This window comes from Elephas maximus, chromosome 15 (assembly GCF_024166365.1).
Source record: "Elephas maximus indicus isolate mEleMax1 chromosome 15, mEleMax1 primary haplotype, whole genome shotgun sequence".
Lineage (NCBI taxonomy): Eukaryota > Metazoa > Chordata > Mammalia > Proboscidea > Elephantidae > Elephas > Elephas maximus.
In genome coordinates, this window is record NC_064833.1 from 39,003,409 (window position 1) to 39,017,238 (window position 13,830).

Genomic DNA, 13,830 nt, shown 5'->3' on the forward strand with positions numbered 1-13,830 from the left:
TAAAAATGTTCTCATTAAAATTTAAGACATTTAAGCTTAGTTTAAAAAAAAAATTATCTCTGCAGATGAATATGGATGCTTTTTTTTGGTCAGAAAATGAAATCCACGTTGCTAACTGAACATGTTTCCCTTTTCTCTCAACTGCAAAGAAACAAAGGGTCAAAACTGATGTCCACTGGTTATCAACTCACCAAGGACCTGCACACTGCCACCTCCTCTGACTGCATCAAATGACTTTTTTATACCTAATTATTTTCCTTTGTTTACTACTGTATACCGCAAGTCTAGCATAAACGTTGGCAAATGATATGCTAAACAAAAGACTACTAGAAAAGCATCCCAATTAAACGATGGGAGTGCCTCAAGATTCAGATCTAGGTCCAAGTCCATCTCTGTGTGTAGAAACACGTGTACAGTTTCTCTCTTGCTGACCATATCTACACTCCAGGCAGTGGTTAAGCACTCGGCTGCTAATGGAAAGGTTGGCAGTCTGAACCACCAGAGACTCTGTGGGAGAAAGATGCAGCAGTCTGTTTCCGTAAAGATTTATAGCCTTGGACACCCTGTGGAGCAGTTGTATTTTCTCCTACAGGGTCATTATGAGTCGGAATTGACGGTATGGCAATGGGTTTGGTTTTTGGATTATTAAAGTGTGATCTTCTGGGGATTCTACTGAATGCCCCAGGTGTTCAACAAGGCCTCTCCCCTCTACCAGGTCAGAATTCAAATGCCTCCCAGCCGTGTGAGCACTGGCAATTAACTGTTCAGCTTATAGCTCTCTAGTCATGATTTGCTGAACCTCTTGCAAAGACCCCTATACAGATTTCTGGTGTTCTTTCTTGGCCTACTTCTCTTCTCTCTACAGACCTGCAAATTCCAACCAGATGAGCCTTCCCTCCAAATCCAGCCCCTTCAACACAAGACCAACAAGCTCTGCTTGAGCCTCCTTTCCTAAACTAGGGTCAGGAAAATGTCTTCAGTCAGGCAGCTGGAGTGATCCCAGGACTCACTTCATTTGCTTCCCTTTTCTCAGATCCAGTGCTGCCTGTTGTCCAATGTCTAGAAACAATTTTTTCATATATTTTGTCCAATTTTCTAATTGTTTATGATGGGACTGCAAGTCTGATACTAGTTATTTCATCATGGCCAGAAAATGAAGTCTCATCTGTTTTACTATATGTATTATTTGTTCATGGGCTTTCGGTTTGCTATCTAATTGCTGTTTGTTTCTATCTTGGGATTTGGCCACAACCTCCCAGGACACTCCCAGGGCCATTCTTTTTTTTTTTTGTCATTTTATTTATTTTTAATTTTATTATCTCATTAGTTTGTGTGTATGTGCGCTTTAGGTAAAATTTACAGCTCAAATTAGTTTCTCATTCAAAAATTTATACACATACCATCTTGTGATGTTGGTTGCAATCCCCAAAACCTAACAGCACTCTCTCCCTTTCCATCCCAGGTTCCCTGTGTCCATTCTTCCAGTTCCGGTCCCCTTCTGCCTTCACGTCTTGCTTTTGGGCAGGAGTTTCCCATTTGATCTCATATATTTGATTGAACTAAGAAGCACGTTCCTGACACGTATTATTGCTTATTTTAAAGGCCTGTCTAATCTCTCTGAAAAGTGGGCTTGGGAGTGGTTTCAGTTCTGAGTTAGTAAAGTATCCAGGGGCCACAGTCTCATGGGTTCCTCCAGTCATTGTCAGACCATTAAGTCTGGTCTTTTTTGGTGAATATGAATTTTGTTGCACATTTTTCTCCCACTCTATCCAGGACTCTGTGTTGTGGCCTCTGTCAGAGCAATCGGTGGTGGTAGCCAGGCACCATCTAAATTTTCTGAGCTTAGGGTGGTAGAGGCTCTGATTCATGTGGTCCTTTAGTACTTTGGGCTAGTATTTTGCTTGTATCTTTGGTTTTCTTCATTCTCCTTTACGCCAGACGGGATAGGACCACTAGATGTATCTTAGGTTGGCCACTTGCAAGCTTTTAAGACCCCAGATGCTACTCACCAAAGTAGGATGTAGAATATCTTCTTTATGTACTATATTATGCCAACTGACCTAGATGTCCCCATGACTATGGTCTCCAGCCCTCAGCCCCAGCAACTCAGTCCCTCACGGTACTTGGATGTGTCTAGGGAGCTTCTACGACTTTGCCTTGGTCAAGCTGTGCTGCTGTTGTTGTTAGGTGCCGTTGAGTCAGTTCTGGCTCATAGTGAACCTACGCACAACAGAACGAAACACTGCCCAGTCCCGCGCCATCCTCACAACTGCTGCTATGTTTGAGTCCACTGTTGCAGCCACTGTGTCAATCCACCTTGTTAAGGGTCCTCCTCCTTTTCGTTGCCCCTCTATTTTCCCAAGCATGAAATTCTTCTCCAGGGACTGGTACCTCTGATAACATGTCCAAAGCACTTGAGACGAAGTCTCACGATCCTCGCTTCCAAGGAACACCCTGGCTGTATTTTTCCAAGACAGACTTGTTTGTTCTTCTGGCAGTCCGTGGTATATTCAATATTCCTTGCCAACACCATAATTCAAGGCATCAATTCTTCTTCGGTCTTCCTTACTCACTGTCCAGTTAAACTGTGCTGACCTCCCCTTTGTTGTCTGTTGCCTTGCCCTTCACCAAAGTTAACAGCATGCCCATGTTTTAACATTTAATAGAAAACAAGAATGACAATACAGATACCTGCCAACTTATGACGGGGTTCCACTGCCCCAACTCCTTCGTATGCTGGTTCTGACAGAAGTTGGATACCTGTTTTTAGTTTTCATTATTATTGCCTTTTATTATCGGTATCTCTATAAATCCAATCTTTATTTTTCTTTGAAGGTTGAAACACTGTATATAGCACATATTACTAATGATAAGATGTACAGAACAGTCCTAAGTGCAGCTGTAGTAACTTGATACAGTGTAAGTCAGGGACTACCTGTAAGGAACACCAAATATTTAACAAACCCAGTCTGAAGGACTGAAGTAATACTGTATAAACAGCAGAGTACAAGAATAATGAATACATATTACTTTTGTAATAACGGGAAAGTTCATTTTCTCAAAAAAAAAAAAAAAAAAAAGATGCAACTTGAACAAATGTCCTACACATTCATTCATGTGCCTGCCATTAATTTGCAAATGTATGGCATGTTATTATGATTAATAAAATACAAACTCAATTAAAAGCATTAATAAAGATATAACTTGCCATCATTAATATTTTCTCAATCTAAAATGACTATATCATGTGAGAGCCCAAAAAAGTTCTATTTACAAAAAAAAGTGGATAATTTCTGGAAGGTAATTTGGTGATATTTACCAAAAGCGATAAAAATGTGCACACCCTTTGGCCCAGCTATCCTAATTTTAAGAAGTTATTCTAAGGAAATAAGGCTATGTATAGGTAAAACATTAAGTTATAAAAAGCTGTTAATGATTATCTCTGGAGAGTGGTTATGGATGATTGTCTTCATTCCTTCTGTATACGCCTGTTTCCTAATTTTCAAACAATGAATTACTACATGTAAACAAAGACGACAAAAATCCTCACAACTAGACTAATAAGCAACATCATGATAGATGGAGAAAAGACTAAGGTTGTCAAAGATTTCATTTTACTTGAATCCACAATCAACACCCATGGAAGCAGCAGTCAAGAAATCAAACGATCTCTTGCAATGGGCAAATCTGCTGCAAAAGACCTCTTTAAAGTGTTAAAAAGCAAAGATGTCACCTTGAAGACTAAGTTGGGCCTGACCCAAGACAAGGTGTTTTCAACTGCCTCATATGCATACAAAAGCTGGACAATGAATAAGGAAGACCAAAGAAGAACTGACACCTCTGAATCGTGGTGCTGGCGAGGAATACTGAATATACCATGCACTGCCAAAAGAAGGAATAAATCTGTCTTAGAAGTAGTACACCCGAATGCTTGTTAGAAGCAAGGATGGCGAGACTACATGCCACATTCTTCAGACATGTTATCAGGAGGGACCAGTCTCCAGAGAGGGATATCATGCTTGGTAAAGTAGAGGGTCAGCAAAAAAAAGGAACACCCTCAATGAGGTAGACTGACACAGCAGCTGCAACAACGGGCTCAAGCGTAACGACTGTGGGGATGTCACAGGACTGGGCAGTGTCTCGTACTGTTGTACATGGAGTTGCTACAAGTCGGAACCAACTTGACGGTACCTAACAACAACATGTGTAAACACCAAAAAGAACACTTTTTTTAAAAAGTGGGGCAGTACCTCCACACTTGAAAGAGTTGACAATTTTAGAGATCCCACATGGCATTCTAACAATGATCCCTGGAGATAATAATACAAGGGAGATGAGACAAAGCTAGTTAGTAACAGTTTGTCTGAAGCATGAGATCAAGGTGAGGAAGCTGTCTTTTTATCTCACTGGGAATTATAGCCAGAGGACACCCAAATGCCAACTTTGGAAAGCATGACACAACAGCCCAAGCACTGCCGTGAGAACGAAGATCTGGGATCTAATCCCAGTTCTGCATGTCACTGTCTGCCTAAATTCCTTCATTTATAAGATGGGACAACTGGATTACAATATTCAAGATCATTTTCTGCTCCTATATTCCCTGAATCCATACTGGAATGGGACCCAGGACTCTTTTTCTTTCAAGTTCCTGCAAGGTGTGGAATCACCTTGCAGAAAGCAATTAGGCCTTTGATCCTGGTTCATTCTAGCCAAGCCACACCTGAGGCTAATGAGTGGTGGACTGGCCAGACTAGTGAGGGCTCAATGTTGACTAAGCCTCAGAAGACATGAGGTGATGTATCTTGGCAACGTGGCGAGGCCAATGAGCTTCCTGGCTGGTGACCATGCACAAAAAGAGAGGGTAGCGTGTCCCTCTCTGGGACATGGAAACTCCACACTGGGACCCGTTCCAGACCTAGCCATATGTGTCTCTTCATTTTTATCCTTTTTTATTGTAATAAATCTCATCTGTATCCTTTTTGGTTGTAATAAATCTGTAGCCGGAAGTATGGTGTACTCTCCATGAATTCTCTCAGTCTTTCCAGCAAATTAACAAACCCACAGGGGCAGTGATAGCCCACAGGGGCTGGGGTCTGCCTATTTGGCAGCTGAAAGAAGGTGTCCTTCCAACCTGTGAGCTCCGAGTGACTAGGGTCAGAGAAGGCTGCATGGGCAGCTGGTCTGAAAAACAGTGTCTAACTTGAGCTTGGACCCAGCTCCAGGCAGCAAGGGTTGGAGAGCGCGAGTGCCACTTGGGCAGCTGGCAACGAGGATAGGGAAGTGGGTAGGTGAGAACCGGATCCATCCACACATTTTGGGGATTGGATTCATGCCGATCCTTCCCACACAGTTAGCAATGAAGGCAGGACTTACCCACTTTGCCCCTTGCTTAGTGCAGTCCCTCAGGTAATTCAGATGATGAGCCAGGTTTTGGAACCACTGTACTAGCATTTCCATGATTATACAGTGAGTTTAACATTACAAGAAAAGGCAATGCTCTTTAATAAGATGGCTAAAATGTCACATTCTTCATTATTAAGAATCATGCAGTACTACAACACAGAAATTATTATTGCTCTGTAAAATTTAGAAACCTTAAATAAATCAACCCATTTTTTGCATACTTTCTATGGCAGCTTACAAATATTAAAAATTTTCAATAGTAAAATAACATATAAAGTATAGAACAAAATTAAATCTGGGTAAGCCCTTGCTTCGCTCAACAGATGTACAATTTTATTTAACTTATGAAGGAGAGGACACAAAGGATTTTAGAAGCCCTACATACAGATGACTTTGTGACCACGGTGTAGAGTCCTGATTAATCCCCAAGGTTTTTCATCAAAAAATTCTCCTGCTCTAAAAAAAACTGCTCCAGGCGATGGGAGGCCAAAAGATTCACTAAAACATACACCCCTACTCCTGCTTCCTTCATGGAAATAAAACTCAGATCTGCCAGTTTTCACCGTCACCACTACTGTCCTTGTCTGAATTTTTCTGCCTTAGCCTCACACCCTTCCTGAGCTCTCTTTGTCCACCCTGACATCAGGCAGTCCTGTCCTTAGTGCTTCTTCCTATCTCTGCTTCTGCTTGGACAACCTATTTTTCTCAAACTTCTGTCTTTCTCCTCTTTAAATCAACTTAGCTTCCCTTAACAAAAAGACTTTCCAAACTAAGTCCATCCATGCACCAAACCCATTAATATAATCCCAAATTACTCCTTCTCTTTCGGCCCAAATATCCATCTAAACCCATGTAATTAAGTGCATTATTATTTTGCTGTATGCATTATTTTGTGTTTGGTTGCTTATCTCCTATTTGACTATAACTGTTTTCAAGTTAAAAAAACAAACAAACCATTGCCATCGAGTCGATTCCGACTCATAGCAACCCTATAGGACAGAGTAGAACTGCCCCATAGGGTTTCCAAGAAGCAGCTGGTGGATTTGAACTGCTGATCTTTTGGTTAGCAGCCATAGCTCCTACCCACTGCGCAACCAGAGCTCATTTTCAAGTTAGGGGCATATCATTCCTCTCACAAACCTTCTGGGTGCTTAAGTTCCCAAATCTATGGTACTAGACAAACTTTAAACGCTTCTACGTTGTCTTCCCACAAAAAAACATATATATATATATATATACATATACACATTTTTTTTTTTTTTAAGGCAGTAAACAATTCTTTTTTAAAATGGAAGGAAGGAAACGTGGGAGGCGAGAGAGGGAAAACCTGGGTCCAAAGTTCTGGGACTCTTTATTTAACGTATTACCCATTTCTGTGAGCTTGAAGGCTTTGGATTATTATCCTACCAGAATTGACTTAAATATAAAAGACAGTAAAACAATAATCACACCACCACAAAATGTGAGGAAATGAGCCTGAACAGGGGAGGGGCCGGCACCTCCGTGCCTGGAAGGCATGAGCCTGACCTTAGAAACTGGCACCTCCCACGAATAGTGCTTCAGTGCTGACTTTAAGGCTTTCAAGAAACCAGTACTTCAGTTTCTCAATGTGATCACCTTTCTCAACAATTAAAAACTGGAAAGTGGTATTTACAATCCTTGAAAACGCCGAGTTAATTTTACTAAAGTGGCTTATTTCAACCAGAACAAAAGAAGGCATGCCTCAAATATCAATGAAATAGTGTCACACTGCCTTCCAATGTGGCACAGGAACTTTTAACAGAGCTGATCTGCGTAAAATACATCTTCAAAAAGTTGACATATTCTACACTAGAAATAATTAACACCATACAAACAAAAAGTAAGAATAACTGCTTCCTCTTTTAATATTAAAAACTCACCCTTCAAAATCCAAACAACTTGCCATGAAGTCAATCCTGACCTCTGGTAACCCCATGTGTGTCACAGGAGAACTGAGCTCCACAGGGTTTTCAACGCTGACTTTTCAGAAGTACATCACCAGGCCTTTCTTCCAAGGCACCTCTGGGTGGACTCAACTGCCAACCTTTAGTTAGCAGCCAAGTGCATTACACCACCCAGGGGCTCCTACTCTTCAAAACAGAACCATCTTAATTGGTATTGTGGCAAGGGCTTGCTCACAATACAACTTAAGTTTTTCCAATAACTAAAATGGGTGTTTTACCTTTCAAGGAATACTTTCAAGAATTCATATGGATTGAAATTTAAACATTTAGAACTGTCACAATATGTATCTTTTTTGAGTTGGAATCAACTAGATGGCAACGGATTTTTTTTTGTTAAATAAATCTTAACTTTGACTTATTCTCAACCAAAATAATATTTATAAAAACTCTATAATTCTATTCAAGACTAACTGAATTGCATGCCATGAATATTAAGAAAATTTAATCTTTAATAGGCATATTTTATTAGATACCATCTCTATTCCACAGTTGGCTAGAAATAAATTTTCAAATATAAAACCTTACTTTCACATAGATGTCTTATAAAACTGGAAATATGTTTGGCGGGTAACACATAATACAGCGTTGGAAATTGAAATTTTTGCTAAAGCTGGGTGAATTGGAGGACTTGAAAAAGAAGGCATCTGTCAGTACACACTTATCACTGGAAGTACATCTATTGAAGACAGAATCTTCCCAACTCTCAGAGCCCCTCTCTGCCACAGACAAGTCACCAGTGATCCAAAGAGCAAACAATTTCTTCCATGCCAGGGGATTCCCTGAATCTACACTCATGGCTCCCAACTTGTTACTTCCCTTTTTGGAGGGGCTGGTAATTCATAAAAGTCACTGAAACTGGATCCCAACAAATACCACATTTCATTAAATGCTAATATCTACCACATGTATTCTAGGCTGAAATTCATCAAGTTAAAGACTTAAAATAAGTTCGTTTTCCCCAATTCATCATTTCAGTAAGCCTGAAATTGTTTACTGGTAATGACAGCCACTTACTATGTACTATGTGCTCTGCCCAATGATAATAAGCATTTTAATATGCTAAGTGATTTACTTAATTCCTTCAATGTAGATGTTACCCCTACCCCCATCTGCAGATAAGGGAACAGTTAATAAAATTAGTTGCCCAAGTGACTCCATACATTTTACTGGAACTGAAGGGAACCTCTGAGTTATTCCTGTAGTTTTTACAACCGACAAGTTCCTCAAAGTGATATCTGAATATAGTTTCTATAGTTTTATACTAAAGGCACTGCAACATTAAAACATCAAAAATTGAATTTTAAATTATCTGAATTCAAGTATATGCTAATTCATTAAAATATTACTCTTAAAAGCTGTATACCCAGCATCTAGTAAAATGCATTTCACTTAACAGTGCCTCCAACATTCATCCAAAAAATAAAGGCACCACATGAGGTATTTCTCAACCAAATGGTACCTCTCCTCTGGGGGAGTTGGGCAATGTATGGGAGCATCTGGGGCTGTCCTAATGTGGGGGTCACTATCATCAGCATTTAGTGGATGGGGTTAAACAAGGGATAGTCTAGCCCAAAATGTCAACAGCACCCACGCAGAAACACTAAACTGTAGGCTGATTCACAAGGAAAACTTTCATGATAAAATTAGTCCATCTGTTAATCAAAATATTTTAGAAATATCTTCCTATTCGTTGATAGTTTGCTTAAAATATCCTAGAAGGTAACATTAATCTTTCCATGCAACACCATTTTTTAAATTTATCTGGCATTTTATTTTAAAACACACATGCACATAAATCTCATGTTAGATATGAAGCCAAGGATCCAATCTTCTATCCCGTGATGTACCCAAAGCACTTCTCCTCCACTAACCCCCCTCTCCTTTTTTAATGCAATAGATGTATAGCAGATTTACACAATGGTGCTGTTAAAAGTAGACTTCCTACTGGAAAAGAATGTTTGTGAAATTCTAGTTCTAAGGGTCACTTGTATCAATAGGAAATTTTTGACTGTTTGGGCTATCTTTCCCAGGGTACTAGGCTAATGGCTTCAATTATGTATTAAAAGCATCAATGAAATGGAAATCCAACCTGAATTTACAACTAAAGTGATATATGATTCCACATCCAAAAAAGGAAAAGCAGATAGATCAGGATATGTACAAGAACAAATCAGTTAACATGCTCGGCTGCTAACTGAAAGATTGAAGGTTTGAGTCCACCCAGAGACATCTCAGAAGCAAGCCCTGGCCATCTACTTCTGAAAAATCAGTCACTGAAAACCCTCGGGAGCACAGCTCTACTCTGACACACATGGGTCACCCTGAGTCAGAACTGACCCAACAGCAACTGGCAGACTGGTATTCCGAACTGTAGTCACCCCTCATCAGACTCAAGTCTAAAAAGACGACTGAGTGCCTAGGGACTGGTAGACTACAAGAAGATCCTTTTGCAAAGGTTTGTTCTGGCATCCCAGTTTTCCTCCTTGGACAATGGAATTACCTCACAAGTTGTTGAAATCATCACAGAGTCATATTTTTGAACCCCCGAAGTTTCTCTTTAGGTTGTAAAAACTGACGTAAATCAGAATCCTATAGGGTCGTTACGAGTTGGAATCGACTCTACAGCAACGGGTTTGCTTCTCTGGTTTTTAACACTAACATACCAAAAAATAAAGAGTATTTCCTGTCCAGTTTTAAAAGCAGAATTACCCTAACCACATAGCCTTCAGCATTTACTTTAGCCAGATCCCGAGAACTGTTTCTTTAGATTTTATCTAGGTCCTGCATGGTATACCAAGAGAAAACGATCCGGGGCTTCTGAGACACAACCCTTCAACACAACGTGAGACTTGCTTGTTGCCAAGAGCCATGACTGACAACCTAAGCAATTTCAGCTCACCTTGTTGCTTATTATCTCCTCCACCTGACCTGTAAATTGGCTAGCTTTACCTGAGCTTATAGGGAAGTAGATTTTTAAGTACTAGCCATCACTGCCAAATCCCCGAAGCTGTCCAACTAGAAAAAGTCCACCAAAAGTGCTGAGTCAAAGATTCCAACGCACTTCAAGAAACTCATCCTCTTCTCTAGATGTGACTGTTAAGTACTGTGTAGGTCATCAACAGGAACAATACACCAGCAGTCAGAAGACTGTGGATGTTATGTCAGACATAGACAAATCACTGTATCTGTCTTTAGCTCGAAGGGTCTAGGATGGGTTCCTATCTATGCACTTTCATCTATCTTTCCTGAAAGACCTGAGAGAACAAAGTAGGTATGAAAGGTAACTGAGTCTTTCCCATAACTAACTTCATTTCAACAAAAGCTACTATGGAATAAATGCCATTGCAAAAGGATAAATTTACAAAGTCAAAACAAATTTTTGCAAAGGGGTCTCCTAAAAAAAAAAAAAAAACTCAAAACAAATTTTTGCAAAGGGGTCTCCTACCAACCCCAAAATGGTCCAGCCTCCCCTCTGTACTTCAGGACAACTTAGGGAGTAGCTCTAACTATGAATAAATTCCTCCCACCTCAATGAAGTGTGCAAATAGAATCTAATCACTCTTTCCCTTCCCAAACTCCTAAGCCCCTCTGAAAGTGAATACAGCTAAAACAGTCTCTGTAATTCCTGAGTAAAATGAATCCTGCCTTCAAATCCTTCAGCAGTTCTCCACCTCCTACAGGAAACAATTTAAACTGCCTTGCCATCTCTTGGCTGAATTACAATGTACTCCTTAGGTGGTCTCCCCTCATTCACTTTTGCCACACTCCACATTCTCCACAAAAATTATCTTTTCAAAAGTCACATCTGATCTATTCCACTATCGATCTACTCCTTTGCCTATAATAGTCACTGGCTTCCCTCTGCTTTTAGGATAAAATTTCTGCCAAGCCTACCCCAACATTCCCCACCCGCATCTCTTACATTGCTCCTTCCTCAAAAGTTTTAACCAAGCTGGCCTTCATTCAACTCCTTGGCATATGCTGTTCCCTCAGCCTGGGATGCTCTTTTCACTCATACCCTCACACCTAATATCCCCAATAAATTTTTATTCCTCTTTTCAGGTCAAAAGTCATATACTAGGCAAAGCTTTCTTTGAACCTTCCATGGAGGTCATGTCTCTGGTAAACTATTTCACAGAGTTCTCTGATATTACTTCAAAGCATATTTCACATTTGCATGATTACTTATGAAAATCCATCTCCACTTGACTGAAGTTCTATGAGAATCAACCCACTGCACATCAAATTGATTCAGACACATAGCAACCCTATAGGACAGAGAAGAACTGCCCAATAGGGTTTCAAAGGCTGTAAATTTTTATGGAAGCAAGCTGCCACACCTTTCTCCCGCAGAGCAGCTGGTGGGTTTGAACTGCCAACCTTTCAGTTAGCAGCCAAACACTTTAACCACTGCACCACCAGGGTTCCTTCCCCAGGGACTCTATTTTCTATACTATATAGCCCTAGCATCAGCACTAGTCTAAAAACCAGGTGCCACTAAATCAATTCCAACTCACCACAACCCTATGTTTCAGAGTAGAACTGTACTCCATACAGATTTCAATGGCTGATTTTTTTGGAAGTAGATCACCAGGCCTTCCTTATAGATGCCTCTGGGTGGACTTGAACCTCCAACCTTTCTGTCAGCAGCCAAGCACATTAACTGTTTGCACCACTCAGGACTCCAGCAAAGTATGTGGCATACAGCACGCATTCGATAAATATTCGTTGCATGTATAAGTAAATGAGTATCATTCAAAGTCTTCATTACCTTTATCACCTGACCCTCAACTTTATCTCCCACTTCTCCACAAATCAAATCTACCACAAACCAGAACTCTGACTCCCCCAGAACCACTCTTTCTTCATCTTCTGTCCCTCAAACCCCATGGCTCTCCCTGCCTAAAGTTTACCCTATTTTTCTCTGCCTGTTCAAATCCCACTGGTTTGCCAAGACTCAATACAAGTTTTCCTTCCTCTAGGATGTTTACCCTGGTAACACCAGTTCATACATCTGTCCCTGCTCTACATTGCCAAAGCACCTAGCTTTTTCTTTTTTTAATTCATAGCCTTATGGAACTGAAATGTGTGGTATGTGTATGATTTATCTCCCCCGCAATGGTGCAAACTCCTAACGCTGGACTGTTTACATCCCACTCCTCCACTTCCAGAACAGTAGTGAGCTCTCAGTGAAATGTTTGTTTCCCTAACATACCAGGTCTTTCCTCTGAAAAGGATATGAGCTTCCCTTTTACTCCTGTTTCTCAGGTGATTCAATTTGCCTTACGTGACTCTTCGCCCAAGTTCCTTTTCAGGAGTTTCTTGCCTACCCTTCCTTCATTCCACTAAAAAAAGGTATGCGTTCTCTGAATTCCTGTACTTCTCCAGCCTACAGAAACTTTGAGCCTTCTACAAGACCCCCCTGCCTGCAGTTAAGGGCTCCTCAACCAAACCAAACCCAGCGCCATGGAGTCGATTCCGACTCATAGCGACCCTAAAACCCTCTACCCTACAGGGTCGCTATGAGTCGGAATCTACTCCCCCGTAGTGGGTTTGGGTTTAGACCCTCTAAGCCGCCACTCTTCCACACACACACGCGCGAACACCCAGAGAAGGCTCTTGCTCTTGCTGTGACCTCACACACGCACCACCCCAGGTCCTCACCTGGGCCACTTTGTCCCCTTTAATCCTCCTCAATCGGGAAGAGTGGATTCGCTGTGACCCCCACCCAAGGAGAAAAGTCCCAGATCAGCTGTGTCTCATCTCTTTTCTGCCCCTGCCATTGAATACCCTCTAGGACCTTTCCTTTCCCTTTCTTCCTCTTCCTTAGAGACGAAACCAAGGCCCGAGGTTGCGAAGAACCGGCGCCAGGAAACCAGCCATAGCCACCCTGCCAGCTCCAGCGCCAACGCCACAGCCTCGGCCCCGCTCCCGCCCCCATCCCTCCCAGACGGCGACCGCAGCGCAAGCTTCTTCCTGGCCACGACTCCCCAACCCGGGTAACCGTCGCTCACCGACCCAGGAAGGTGTCAAAGGAGGAGGTGCCAGCACTAACAGGTACGGAGACAGACAGCCTGGCAGACGTTAACGGCTCAGCGCTCCATCACTCCCCGACCTATGCTCCGGCCTCACGGCTTCCTCTACCCGAGCACCCACGGAGAAAGTCACGTGCAAGCCGGAGCAGTCAGCTGACCAGGGCTCGCGCTGTGCCGCCTACGCGCACCACTGCGCAGTCGCAGTCGCGGCCGCCGCGAACTCGGACGCGGGGCGGGCGCGGGAGGATGGCTCCGAGACGGAAGGAGACTGGGAACCGTTGTTGCAGGGTGTGGGTGGTTTTCTGCGTCTTCCAGTGTTCCGAGTTGCGTCTCGTGCCCCAGAAGTGAATGTCACCGCCACCGTCCCTAACATTATTCCACTTCAGGTTTCTGCGACCCAGAACTTG

At 42.0% G+C, this 13,830-nt stretch overlaps 1 protein-coding gene across 2 annotated transcripts in view; it reads right to left on the reverse strand.

Moving 5' to 3' along the window:
* Positions 1–13,567, reverse strand: part of ATP6V1C1 (ATPase H+ transporting V1 subunit C1) — a 59,731-nt gene extending 46,164 nt beyond the window's left edge. Inside the window, exon 1 of one of the 2 annotated variants that reach the window (XM_049853773.1) lies at positions 13,407–13,567. The gene's annotated coding sequence lies outside the window, so the exon portion shown is untranslated. Of the gene's footprint in view, positions 1–13,402 lie in introns of both variants that reach the window. The other variant, XM_049853772.1, reaches the window with a different exon arrangement.
* Between the last annotated feature and the right edge of the window lie 263 nt (positions 13,568–13,830).